Source organism: Haemaphysalis longicornis, unplaced genomic scaffold, assembly GCF_048455015.1.
Source record: "Haemaphysalis longicornis isolate Haplotype H1 unplaced genomic scaffold, Haemaphysalis longicornis Haplotype H1 scaffold_27, whole genome shotgun sequence".
In the NCBI taxonomy this organism is placed as follows: domain Eukaryota; kingdom Metazoa; phylum Arthropoda; class Arachnida; order Ixodida; family Ixodidae; genus Haemaphysalis; species Haemaphysalis longicornis.
In genome coordinates, this window is record NW_027526325.1 from 1,965,836 (window position 1) to 1,978,087 (window position 12,252).

General features: G+C 48.6%; 1 non-coding gene across 1 annotated transcript; it reads left to right on the forward strand.

Moving 5' to 3' along the window:
- Positions 1 to 616: 616 nt before the first annotated feature.
- Positions 617 to 689, forward strand: Trnas-gcu (transfer RNA serine (anticodon GCU)). The gene has a single exon. It is a non-coding gene; the product is annotated as a tRNA-Ser (tRNA).
- Positions 690 to 12,252: the final 11,563 nt, after the last annotated feature.

The window sequence follows — 12,252 nt, forward strand, 5'->3', positions numbered from 1 at the left end:
TTATATATATATATATAGATATTGTAAAGGCGCGAAGCTTCGCGAAAAGAAAGCTGCAAGTGCAGTCAGCGGCCAATCCACCATCATAGCGACGCGGACGCCGGCCGACTGGAAGCTAAGGAAGAAGAAGCGCGGGGCACGTTCGGTGAGAGAATAAAGATGGCGTCGTAGGCATCGGACGTTGGTTCATTACAATATATATATATAGCGAATCAGAATAGGAAATGAGGGGCTTGTTGAAAATAAGACAGAAATAAGGGTTGGCAGTCAAGAAAACCCCGGAAAGCAAAGGGGAGGTTATGGTACGTCATACAAACCGATAAAGAATTTGTCTTATTTTTAACGAGCCCCTCATTTTCTATTCTGATTCGCTACATGCATAGCGACGGCCTATGTTCTGGCAGTAGGGCCTCTGTTCTGGCCATAGGAAGCCTAAGAGGGTTCAATGCTAATCGACCACTCTCGACATGTCGTAGACACTCGAGTCACGGCCCGGGGGTTAAAAAGAAGGTCCCCTTCACCCCGAGAAGTTGGAGTGGCGCTGGCTACCACCCCCAAGCAGAGAAAAAAATTACATTGACATAAATACCCCAGAAAGTGGAGGGGAAAAATAGCCCCGCCGGTAGCGTAGTGGTTATCGCACCACACCGCTATTCTGGAGGTCGTGGGTTCGGATCCCACCTGGCGGGCAGTTTTTCTCCACTTTCTTTCCTTATAAATTTTTTATCTGTTTCTATGACGTACCATATCCTCCCCTTTGCTTTCCGAGGTTTTCTTGACTGCCAACCCTTATTTCTGTCTGATATATATGTATATATATATATGGGGAGCCACCTTCGACTTCCGTCGTGTCGGAGAAGTATATATATATATATATATATATATATATTTATATATATATATATATATATATATATATACATATAGGGAGCAGTTGAACTTTTGAAGATGGTAGAGAACACAAGAAAAGAAAACTTTGAACAAGGTAAAAGCACGATGGTTGCCAACCTTTCAGCAAAGAGAGGTTGGCAACAATCGTGCTTTTACCTTGATCAAAGTTTTCTTTTGGATAAATGTATATATATATATATATATATATATATATATATATATATATATATATATATATATATATATATATATATATATAGATCTATTGTGAGCAGTTAGTCGTGCGCCAGACCTTTGGGACATTGACCGCTACCACAGTTACCTAGGGGCCACTATCCCATACCTCATCTTCCTCTGATAGTCATCCTCATCATCATCTTCCACCTCGGGGCTCGTGTCCGCCTCTTCGCCGCCAGCTGAGTGTGTGTTCCGCGAGAGCTGCTACGCCTAATAAACATCCTGTACCGTCTGTCCTTCAAGGCCCTTACAATATATATATATATATATATATATATATGTAGCGAATCAGAATAGGAAATGAGGGGCTCGTTGAAAATGAGACAGAAATAAAGTTTGGCAGTCAAGAAAACCTCGGAAAGCAAAGGGGAGGATATCGTAGGTCATTGAAACAGATAAAGAATTTGGAGAGAAAGTGGAGAAAAAATGCCCGCCAGGTGGGATCCGAACCCACGACCTCCGCAATACCGGTCTGGTGCGATAACCACTACGCTACCGGCGGGGCTATTTCCCCCCTGCACTTTCTGGGGTATTTAAGTCAAGGTAATTTTTTCCTGTGCTTGGGGGTGGTTGCGATCGCCACTCCGACTTCTCGGGGTGAATGGGACCTTCTTTTTAACCCCCGGGCCATGACTCGAGTGTCTACGACATGTCGAGAGTGGTCGACCAGCATTGAACCCTCTTGAGCTTCCTATGGCACCAAGACTGCCAGAGCAGAGGCCCTCGCTTTGCAACTAGCGAATCAGAATAGGAAATGAGGGGCTCGTTGAAATTAAGACAAATAAAGTTTGCCAGTCAAGAAAACTTCGGAAAGCAAAGGGGAGGATATGGTAGGTCATTGAAACAGATAAAGAATTTGGAGAGAAAGTGGAGAAAAAACGCCCGCCAGGTGGGATCCGAACCCACGACCGCCAGAATACCGGTCTGGTGCGATAACCACTACGCTACCGGCGGGGATATTTTTCCCTCCACTTTCTGGGGTATTTAGTTCAAGGTAATTTTTTCCTGTGCTTGGGGGTGGTAGCGAGCGCCACTCCGACTTCTCGGGGTGAATGGGACCTTCTTTTTAACCCCCGGGCCATGACTCGAGTGTCTACGACATGTCGAGTGTGGTCGACCAGCATTGAACCCTCTTGAGCTTCCTATGGCACCAAGACTGCCAGAGCAGAGGCCCTCGCTTTGCATGTAGCGAATCAGAATAGGAAATGAGGGGCTCGTTGATAATAACACGGAAATAAAGTTTGGCAGTCAAGAAAACCTCGGAAAGCAAAGGGGAAGATATGGTAGGTCGTTGAAACAGATAAAGAATTTGGAAAAAAGTGGAGAAAAAATGCCCGCCAGGTGGGATCCCAACCCACGAGCTCCAGAATACCGGTCTGGTGCGATAACCACTACGCTACCGGCGGGGCTGTTTTCCCCTCCATTTTCTGGGGTATTTATGTCAAGGTTTTCTTCTTGACTGCCAAATTTTCTTTCTGTCTTCTATATATATATATATATATATATATATATATATATATATATATATATATATATATATATATATATATATATATATATATATATATAATATATATATATATATATGGATATATTAATATATATATATATATTCACATATATATATATCCGCATACCGGCTCCGCACAGGCCTCAGCCATGCCCCCGCCGCTACAACCTTCGGCGCAGCGATGCTGAGCCCTCAACAAGCAACCGGCGAAATTTTCTTCCCAATTTAGACACTGGTAAATCTGCTCCTTTAACCATTCTACGAACTTCCAAAATGTAGAAAATTGGCAAAAAAACGCATTCGCTTTGAATTGCACGTCACCTCACTCACCCACAATTTAAATGAATCGGCTGTTCCGAAAGGTCTCATGGTAAAATTAGAACCCGCTACGTCTGAATTGTCCTCTCACAACCAAGCCAGATGGAGAAATGTCCTAACTTCTGCATCCCTAGAATTAACCACTACTGTTTTAGATCACTACAAATCGGAAGTTAAATCTGTGCATGAACAAGAACCGAATGTGGTCCTTCTTCTCACCAAACATGAATCTGATTCTCTAGCAGTCTTTGAACTCAAGAAGAAGTCTTCAATAGCTACGATGAAGTCTAAAACATTTCTCGCGACATGGTCGCTCCTCCGAAGCAATTTGAATAATGGCCTTGTATGCCGTCATCCTCCAGGATGACCGAGAAGAGTGACTTCCCCACTAGTAACTTAGTGAACTTGTCAAGTGTTGAGCTGACAGAGATAGAAGTTCGCACACTATCTAAAGGCCTAAGTTTTTGTCTAGCAACGTTAGGTTTCAGCGAATTCCAGATTCTTCAAGATTTAGATAATTTCTCTCGCAACATGAGATTGCGTGAATTCTTTCATGGGCGCCCTAACACGGACAATGCCGGCTCTTTACCCAGCTCCAACCGCTAGACGCCACCGCCTCAAGGCGATAAATGTCTAGATCTATATAATAAGGCAGTACAACATGACGTGCTTGAAGCCCATAAAAAGCAGACGCCTTTTCGATGCAACCTTTCAATTAAAGAGAAAGAATCACTTGAAAAGTTAGCATGTCGCCACGAAATTGTAATCAAGCCCACTGATAAAGGTGGAGCAATATTGATAAAGAATCGAGATGATTACAGCAAAGAAGCAAACCGACAATTATCCCACACATCCTGTTAGAAAATTCTTCAATCTCATCCAACTTTTGAATATAAAGAAATTGTCAAGGAAAACCTCGAAGCACTACTGGAGGCCAAGGAAATAAACAAAAGGACGGTGCGTTCTCTGATACCACTCAGCGGAATAGCTTGCAGGTTCTACCTTTTCCCCAAAATTCACAAGGCACATGTCCCTGGTCGCCTAATCGTATCTGGCATAGGCACAGTTACCAAAAATATGTCCCTCTAAGTCGACAAATTAATCAACAGAATTTCCCCCTAACTTTCCTTCATACATACGAAATACCAACCACTTTCTCTCTGAACTATTAGACCTTGAGATTCCCAGTGGCTGTCTGCTTGTCACCATGGACGTCACGTCACTGTATACCAACATTCCCCACTCTGATGGAATACAAGCAGTGATCCACGCTTACAGTGAATCGCGGGAGCATAAGCCAGTTGAGAATTCCACATTGGCCTTATTACTGAGAATAATTCTTGCGCTAAATAATTTCGAGTTCAATGACAACCACCATGTTCAAGTCAGTGGTACATCCATGGGCACAAGAATAGGGCCAAATTATGCAAATATTTTCATGGCAGTTCTCGAGGAGGAGTTTCTTGCAAGCGTCCAATTGAAGCTAATTTTTTACAAGCGTTTCATCGATGATGTCTATTTGATTTGGCCACGCGGAGAATCCAGTCTCCTAATATTTATGGCCGAGTTTAACGCGGTCCACCCTAATATTTCTTTCTCACACCAATTTTCCGCTACCAGCATCAACTTACTCGACGTGACGGTATATGTCTCGCAGAACAAATTAGAGACCAACCTTTACCGATAACCGACAGACTCCCATCAATATTTGCATTTTCAAAGTAGTCACATTAAGCACTTGAAGACGGGCATACCCTATAATCAAGCGCATCGCTTCCGCCGGATATGCTCCAAGCAAACAGATTTTCTTTCCAACTGTGAGGGACTGAAAAACGATCTGCTTAAACCAAAGTACCTGCTCTAATTATTTGGCGATTCCATTCGCCGAGCAGGAGCGCTGAGCCGCAATGAACTCCTTAACTCCAGGAAGCCACCCGACCGACGCCCTTCAAGTAACCTAGTTCTCACTCACTCCCCATCCGTGCCGAATGTTTCTGGCATACTTCGAAAGCACCTCAGCATCTATATTTTCCGAACCACCACGTGTTGTCTACAGGCGAAACAATAACCTGCGCGACATTCTGACATCTTTGAGGCTGAGCCATTCACTATTGACCGGTTGTGGGCCCTGCAACAAGCCTTGTTGTCAGGTATGCCCACACATGACGAGAACAAAAACAGCCTTCAGCACCGCCTGGCACTTCTCTGTAAAACTCAAGGGAAATTTTAACTGTGGCAGCGCCAACGTAGTTTACGTGCTCGAGTGCAATACCTGCCACCTGCGATATATTGGCCAGGCAGCGAACGCTTTTAGAAAAAAGTTTCAACAATCATAGGGCACACGCCAAGACTCTTCCTAACTTTCCTTTGTCTCGTCACGTCGGCATCTCGGGTCATTCATTTAATAATTTGAAGGTAACAATAATTGAATCCAATTTCAACAGCAGCCACGCACGCGAAGTTCGCGAATAATATCTGATATTTAAGTTCAAAACCGCATCCTCTGTGTTGAACGAAAGCGTGGGCACGCTGACATGTTTGCCACAGTAATTACTCGCCTTTCTTCTGTTCGCTTCCTGCGTGACCAATTCTTTTTTTAGGCATACAACCGCCGGCTCCTTCCCTCCAGGTTCATTCACTTAGCCCCTGCTAGGTAACGACACTTGAATGCAGTCTTGCCGGAAACCATTACCGCGTAGTTCAGGAATTCTACTTCACGTCATTTTTCTAAACTGTGTCCTCCGGGCTGGGAAAGGACATTTGTGCTCAACGGTTATTCCGCGAAGGCACTTTCCATTTACTTCTTCTAAAGTATAACCAATTACGCACGTAATCGCAAACCCCACTCCTTCAGGCATCCCTTGTTGGGCTCCCCTTTTGTCTATCAGGGTTTCGGGGAATGCTGGACGCGACGCACGACCCTTCTTTGAAGGGGCTATTCTTTGTTGCCGACAACAGCGTGACACATTCCTAAGACGAAAAGCGAGGGCGTGCTGACGCGCGTTCCCAAGTTCCTTATCTCGTACTGCCCCCCCCCCCCTTCTTCTGGTAATGCCTATGAGGAGGGGCGCCAATTTACCTCCTTCCTAGACGTCCCTTTGCATTTTTCTTTTCTCATTGTGTTGTACCACCTGCCAATAATTACTTCTAAGCAGGGCGAATTGTAGCGCACCTTTTCTCCCAAAAAAGAGGGAGGGCAGTGCATTCCCTCTCATGTGTATGTCTTCCGTTTTTTCTTGTTTTGCTGAATGATGACGTATGATTTCTTTTAAAGAGGGCGCACTGTAGCGCAACTTCCTCTCTCTACAAGCACCTATAAAAGCGTGCTGCGGTGTAGTGTAAATGTTACTCCGATGAAGACTGGACTTCCAGTCGAAACGTTAGTAAGCCTGGTGGTTTTTGTTTTTGAGACGTGCGTCGGACTCCACTTTTTGATATTTCTTCTGGACCCTTGAAAACTTCTCTTCTTTAACCATATATATATATATATATATATATATATATATATATATATATATATATATATATATATATATATATATATATATATATATATATACAGGAAGAAATGCCGGCAGTCTACAACGCCAAAGAAGGCATAGGGGAATGGTTAGAATATTTTTTACCATTAGTGACGTTACATTATTATTTATTATTATTAATTACGTGAGAAAGAAAGAAAGAAAAACACGCGCCCAGAGTGGGGACCGAACCCACGCCTTTCGATTAGATCTCGAATGCCTTACCAATTCGGCTATCTGGGCGACTGTGTTCCGCTTCACTTTCTGGGGTATTCATATATACTACAACTGTATCTGACGCTTGAGGGCGGCAGCCAGCGCCACTCAGACTACACGAGGAGAAGGGGACCTTCTTTTTTAACCCCCGGGGCGTGACGCGAACGTCTACAGCCTGTCATAAGCGGGTAACTGGCAAGAAACCCTCTTATGCTACCTTGGCATCAAGGCTGCCAGAACCGAGGCCCTCGCTAAGCTTTCGCATGATAATAGGGTTTGTAAATGAGGGGCTCGTTAGAAATACAGGAAGAAATGCCGGCAGTCTACAACGCCAAAGAAGGTATAGGGGAATGGTTAGAATATTTTTTACCATTAGTGACGTTACATTATTATTTATTATTATTAATTACGTGAGAAAGAAAGAAAGAAAAACACGCGCCCAGAGTGGGGACCGAACCCACGCCTTTCGATTAGATCTCGAATGCCTTACCAACTCGGCTATATATATATATATATATATATATATATATATATCTTGAGAGAGTGAGGGACCAGGTCTCGGAGACGACGTTTATTGTCCTCCTTTGAGCGAACGTACCGGGAAGCGCGCGACCGACGATGATGCTGATGATTATTTACAGATGGTAATGGCGATGGGGCATCAGTTCAAGAGATTGGGAAGCGTATCCCTCAGTGCTCACACTGGCCATGATAGTGGCGGTATCGCTTGCACTGCGTATCCCATGAATGTAACGCCGCGAATGCTCACAATATATATATATATATATATGGTCAAAGAAGAGAATATATACATATATATATATTGTAGCGTTGATTATGGACGCGATTGATGTAATTGTCACAGGCAACCATGCAAGGACAATTCCCCGTTGGGGATATTCGCCTTGGTGCACGCCCGACGACGAGGAGGCAGAAGCATCGCTTGGGCACGGGCCGATCGAGTATCGCGTCGGACGTAGCTTGCTGAGCACGAAGAACCTCGGCTTCTCCGCAGCTCTAACTGCTCGTTAGTGGTCCAATAAACCACGCTTCAGTTTGGTGGAGTGTGCGGGTTCGTTCCCAGCGTGACTCTACCTTCGCATCGCAAGACTCCGATACCACATCCTGGAGTTACGGAGCAGACGGCTACAGCCCGCGATGCAGCTGAACACCGACCGGGACATGGCACCTTCCTCACCGCAGCCCATCATGTGTTCGGGTGTGCTTCGGCAGCGAGACCCCCCTAACTTCGATGGAACGGATGACAACGACGTGGAGGAGTGGCTGTCGCAGTACGAGCGAGTGAGCACGCACAACAGATGGGACGATCGCATGAAGCTTAATGACGTTGAGTTTCATTTGGACCACCTAGCGAAGAAGTGGTTCCACAACAACGCAGCCACCATGGATACCTGGGCTGAATTCAAAAACCGCATTGTCGAGGTCTTCGGCCGTCCCGCCGTGCGGAAGCTTCTTGCTGAGCAGCGTCTCCGCACACGAGCACAGCGTCCTGGAGAGACCTTCACCAGTTATATCGAGGATGTCGTGGACCTTTGCAACCGTGTTGATTCAGCTATGGCGGAAGGAGAGAAAATTAAGCACCTGATGAAAGGAATCGATGATGATGCTTTCCAGATGCTGTTAGCGAAAGATCTGCGAACCGTTGCTGACATTATCACCCAGTGCCGAAGCTACGAAGAACTCCGCAGACAGAGGGCGCTTACCCGGAGCTCTTCTGTCCAGGGAGAGCCGCTGTCGAGCTTGACGGTGGCGGGGGCCGACGCATCCTTGATGCGGCAGCTTCAACAGTTTGTTCGCGAAGAAGTCGCTCGGCAAGTGTCACTTCTTACCCTGGAGCCTGGATCAACGATGCCACCGTCTGTTGCTGGCCCATCTCCTCGATACGGACTGCCTCCGCAGCCTACCGAAGTGACTCCTTCCGTTGTCTCGCCGACGCTTCCAGCGCTTCGCCACATGATCAAGGAACAGGTAGCTGAGGCACTGCCACCCACTCTGTATTATGCGCCCCTCACGTATGCCGAAGCCCTGGGGAGACCGGTACAGCCAGCTTGGACGTCTTTTCGGGTCATGCCGCCAACCCCGCCACGCTCTGCGGTACACAGGAATCCGCCACCGGGGAATCCGTGGCGCACGGCTGATAATCGCACCATCTGTTTCGCCTGCCGACTTCCAGGCCATGTGGCCCGTTACTGCCGCCGCCGCGTGTCCGCGATGAATGATGACGTTAGCCACACTTTTGGCACTCCACACGGGTCTTCGCAGCTAATGACCGACGTGCCACCCAGGTCGCCGTTACCTGCCTCCGGTTACAACGATTTCAGCCGTCGTGACGCCGATAGCCGCCGTTCAATCTCCCCACGTCGCCGCTCACTATCGCCTATGCGACCTCGTTCAAGCCCAACTGAACAGGAAAACTAGCCGCCGCAGTTCCGGAGGCAAGAGCTGCGCGGCTTTCGAACTGTAAAAGGCCTCCAAATGTAATCGACGTATCTGTTGAGGGTGTACGTACAGTTGCACTAGTCGACACAGGCGCAGCCGTTTCCGTCATTACCGCCGATATTTGCCGCTCGCTTAGAAAAGTTACGACGCCACTGCCGCAATTTTCGTTATGTACCGCAACTGCGCAACGTGTAAAACCTTTGGCAGCCTGCACGGCGCATGTCACAATCCAGGACGTCGTGTACCCCGTCGAGTTCCTCGTGCTGCCATCCTGCTCCCATGACGTCATTTTAGGCTGGGACTTTTTATCTCGCAATCGCGCAATAATCGACTGTGCGCGTGCGCAAGTAGAATTTGATTCTCCGTTGGACGCGCCTTACGCCGACCTTCAGTACACTGCTCCTGCAAAGCTCACTGTGGCCAACGACACGGACATTCCTCCACGCTCGGCTGCTCTCGTACCGCTCTGCTGCTCTTCCATTCCCGACGCACCTGTTGTTTTTACGCCGTCGCCCTTATTTGTCCACCGAAAATCGCTGTCCCTGCCATTCGCCCTACTGACAGTTCATGCTGGCACGAGCGCCATAGTAGTCAACAACGAGTCCTTGGAGCCCCTTCGTCTCCTGCACGGTGAGGTCCTTGGCTGCGTCGAAGTTGTTGAGCCACAGCTTGTCACCGCCGTACCAGACGACTTTTCGTCATGGGTTCCAGTGGCTGGACTGAGTCCTACCCCGTCAGCACCAGACCTGTCGCCTCCGGACATTGGCGCTTCGCTCGATCCTACCCTCAGATCAGACCAACGAGTGAGGCTCCTCGCTCTGCTATATCGGTTCCGCTCTTCTTTTGACGGCGCAAAGGCACCACTGGGCCGAACATCTGCAGTTGCTCACTCCATCGACACCGGATCGCATGCACCACTGCGCCAACGACCGTACCGTGTGTCGCCGAAGGAGCGCAGCACTATTGACGAAGAAGTGAACGATATGCTCAAGCGGGGAGTAATTCGGCCCTCCAACAGTCCCTGGGCGTCTCCCGTGGTGCTTGTAACGAAAAAGGATGGTTCCATCCGCTTTTGCGTAGATTATCGCCGTCTGAACAGCATAACGCGGAAGGATGTCTATCCTTTACCACGGATTGACGATGCCCTTGACAGTTTACAAGGCGCCGAGTTTTTTCTTCCCTTGACCTGCGGTCTGGATATTGGCAGGTTCCCATGGCGGAGGCCGATCGCGCGAAAACGGCGTTCATCACTCCTGACGGCCTGTATGAATTTAACGTCATGCCGTTTGGCCTGTGCAACGCTCCTGTCACGTTCGAGAGGATGATGGACACCATTTTGCGCGGCCTGAAGTGGGAAACGTGTCTATGTTATCTCGATGACATAGTCGCTTTTTCTCCCGACTTCGACACTCATTTGAGGCGCCTGGAGCAGGTTTTGACTTGCCTTGCCAAAGCCAGATTGCAGCTCAACATGAAGAAATGCCACTTTGCGGCGCGAAAGTTGACCATACTGGGCCACGTTGTGTCGAAGGAGGGAATTCTTCCCGACGCCACCAAACTTCGCGCGGTCGCCGAGTTCCCTAAACCGACCACCATGAAGGCTCTACGGAGCTTTATTGGACTATGTTCGTATTTCCGCCGCTTTATTCGCAACTTTGCCGCCATAATTGCGCCCTTGACGGCGCTTCTCGGCAAGGAAAGTCGTATTGGCGCTTGGTCGAGGGATTGCGATGAAGCGTTCGCAAAGTTACGGCGACTCCTTACTTCCCCGCCTATTCTGCGAGACTTTGACCCGACCGCGCCAACAGAAATCCACACGGATGCCAGCGGCGTCGGAATTGGTGCAGTGCTTGCCCAACGAAAAGCTGGTTTTGACGATTATGTCGTCGCTTATGCCAGTCGTACGCTCACAAAAGCTGAGTTAAATTATTCGGTCACGGAAAAGGAGTGCTTGGCCATCGTATGGGCGCTTGCAAAATTTCGACCATATTTGTACGGTCGTCCTTTTGACGTTGTGACGGACCACCACGCGTTGTGTTGGTTGTCGTCGCTCAAAGACCCGTCTGGCCGCCTTGGTCGCTGGGCTCTGCGACTTCAAGAGCATGACATCCGTGTGCTGTACCGTTCCGGCCGGAAGCATTCAGACGCTGACGCTCTGTCCCGCTCCCCCCTACCGGCGGAAGACTCGTGTTCCGTTTCTGTTGATGCCGGCCTGTCGTCCCTCGACATCACGGACATGCCAGCCGAGCAGCGCAAGGACCCCTGGATTGCTTCGCTTATTGACTTTCTCTCTGGCGTGCCCTCTGCTCAAGAATCGCGTGCGCTGCGCCGCCAAGCTGCCCAGTTTGCAGTCCGCGACGAAATGCTGTTCAGGCGCAACTACCAATCAGGAGGTCGCAAATGGTTACTGGTAATACCTCGCCATTTGCGCACGGGCATATGCGCATCCTTCCACGCAGACCCCAGCTGCGCTCATGCCGGTGTGTTAAAAACGTATGAGCGGCTTCGCCTGCGGTATTACTGGCGGGGAATGTACACGTTCGTCCGCAAGTACATCCGGTCATGCATCAACTGTCAGCGGCGCAAATGCCCTCCTACTCCCGCGGCGGGCCCGCTGCAGCCATTGCCGTGCCCAGAAAGACCGTTCGATCGCATTGGGATAGACCTTTACGGTCCCCTTCCGTTAACAGCTGCTGGCAACCGTTGGGTCATTGTGGCAGTGGATCACCTTACGCGCTATGCAGAAACTGCTGCTCTAGCAACTGCCACGGCACGTGACGTCGCGTCCTTCCTGTTACGCCGCTTCATACTTCGCCATGGTGCCCCTCGAGAGCTGCTCAGTGACCGAGGTCGCGTCTTCCTGTCGGAAGTCATCGAAGCCCTCCTGCGGGAATGTCGAATTGTTCACGAACTACGTCGTCTTACCACCCGCAGACGAATGGTCTCACAGAACGATTTAACCGCACCTTGAGTGATATGCTTTCGATGTACGTGGCGTCGGACCATTCGGACTGGGACGTGATACTTCCTTTTGTCACGTACGCCTACAACACGGCCACGCAGACGACAACGGTATTCTCACCTTTTTTCCTGCTTTAC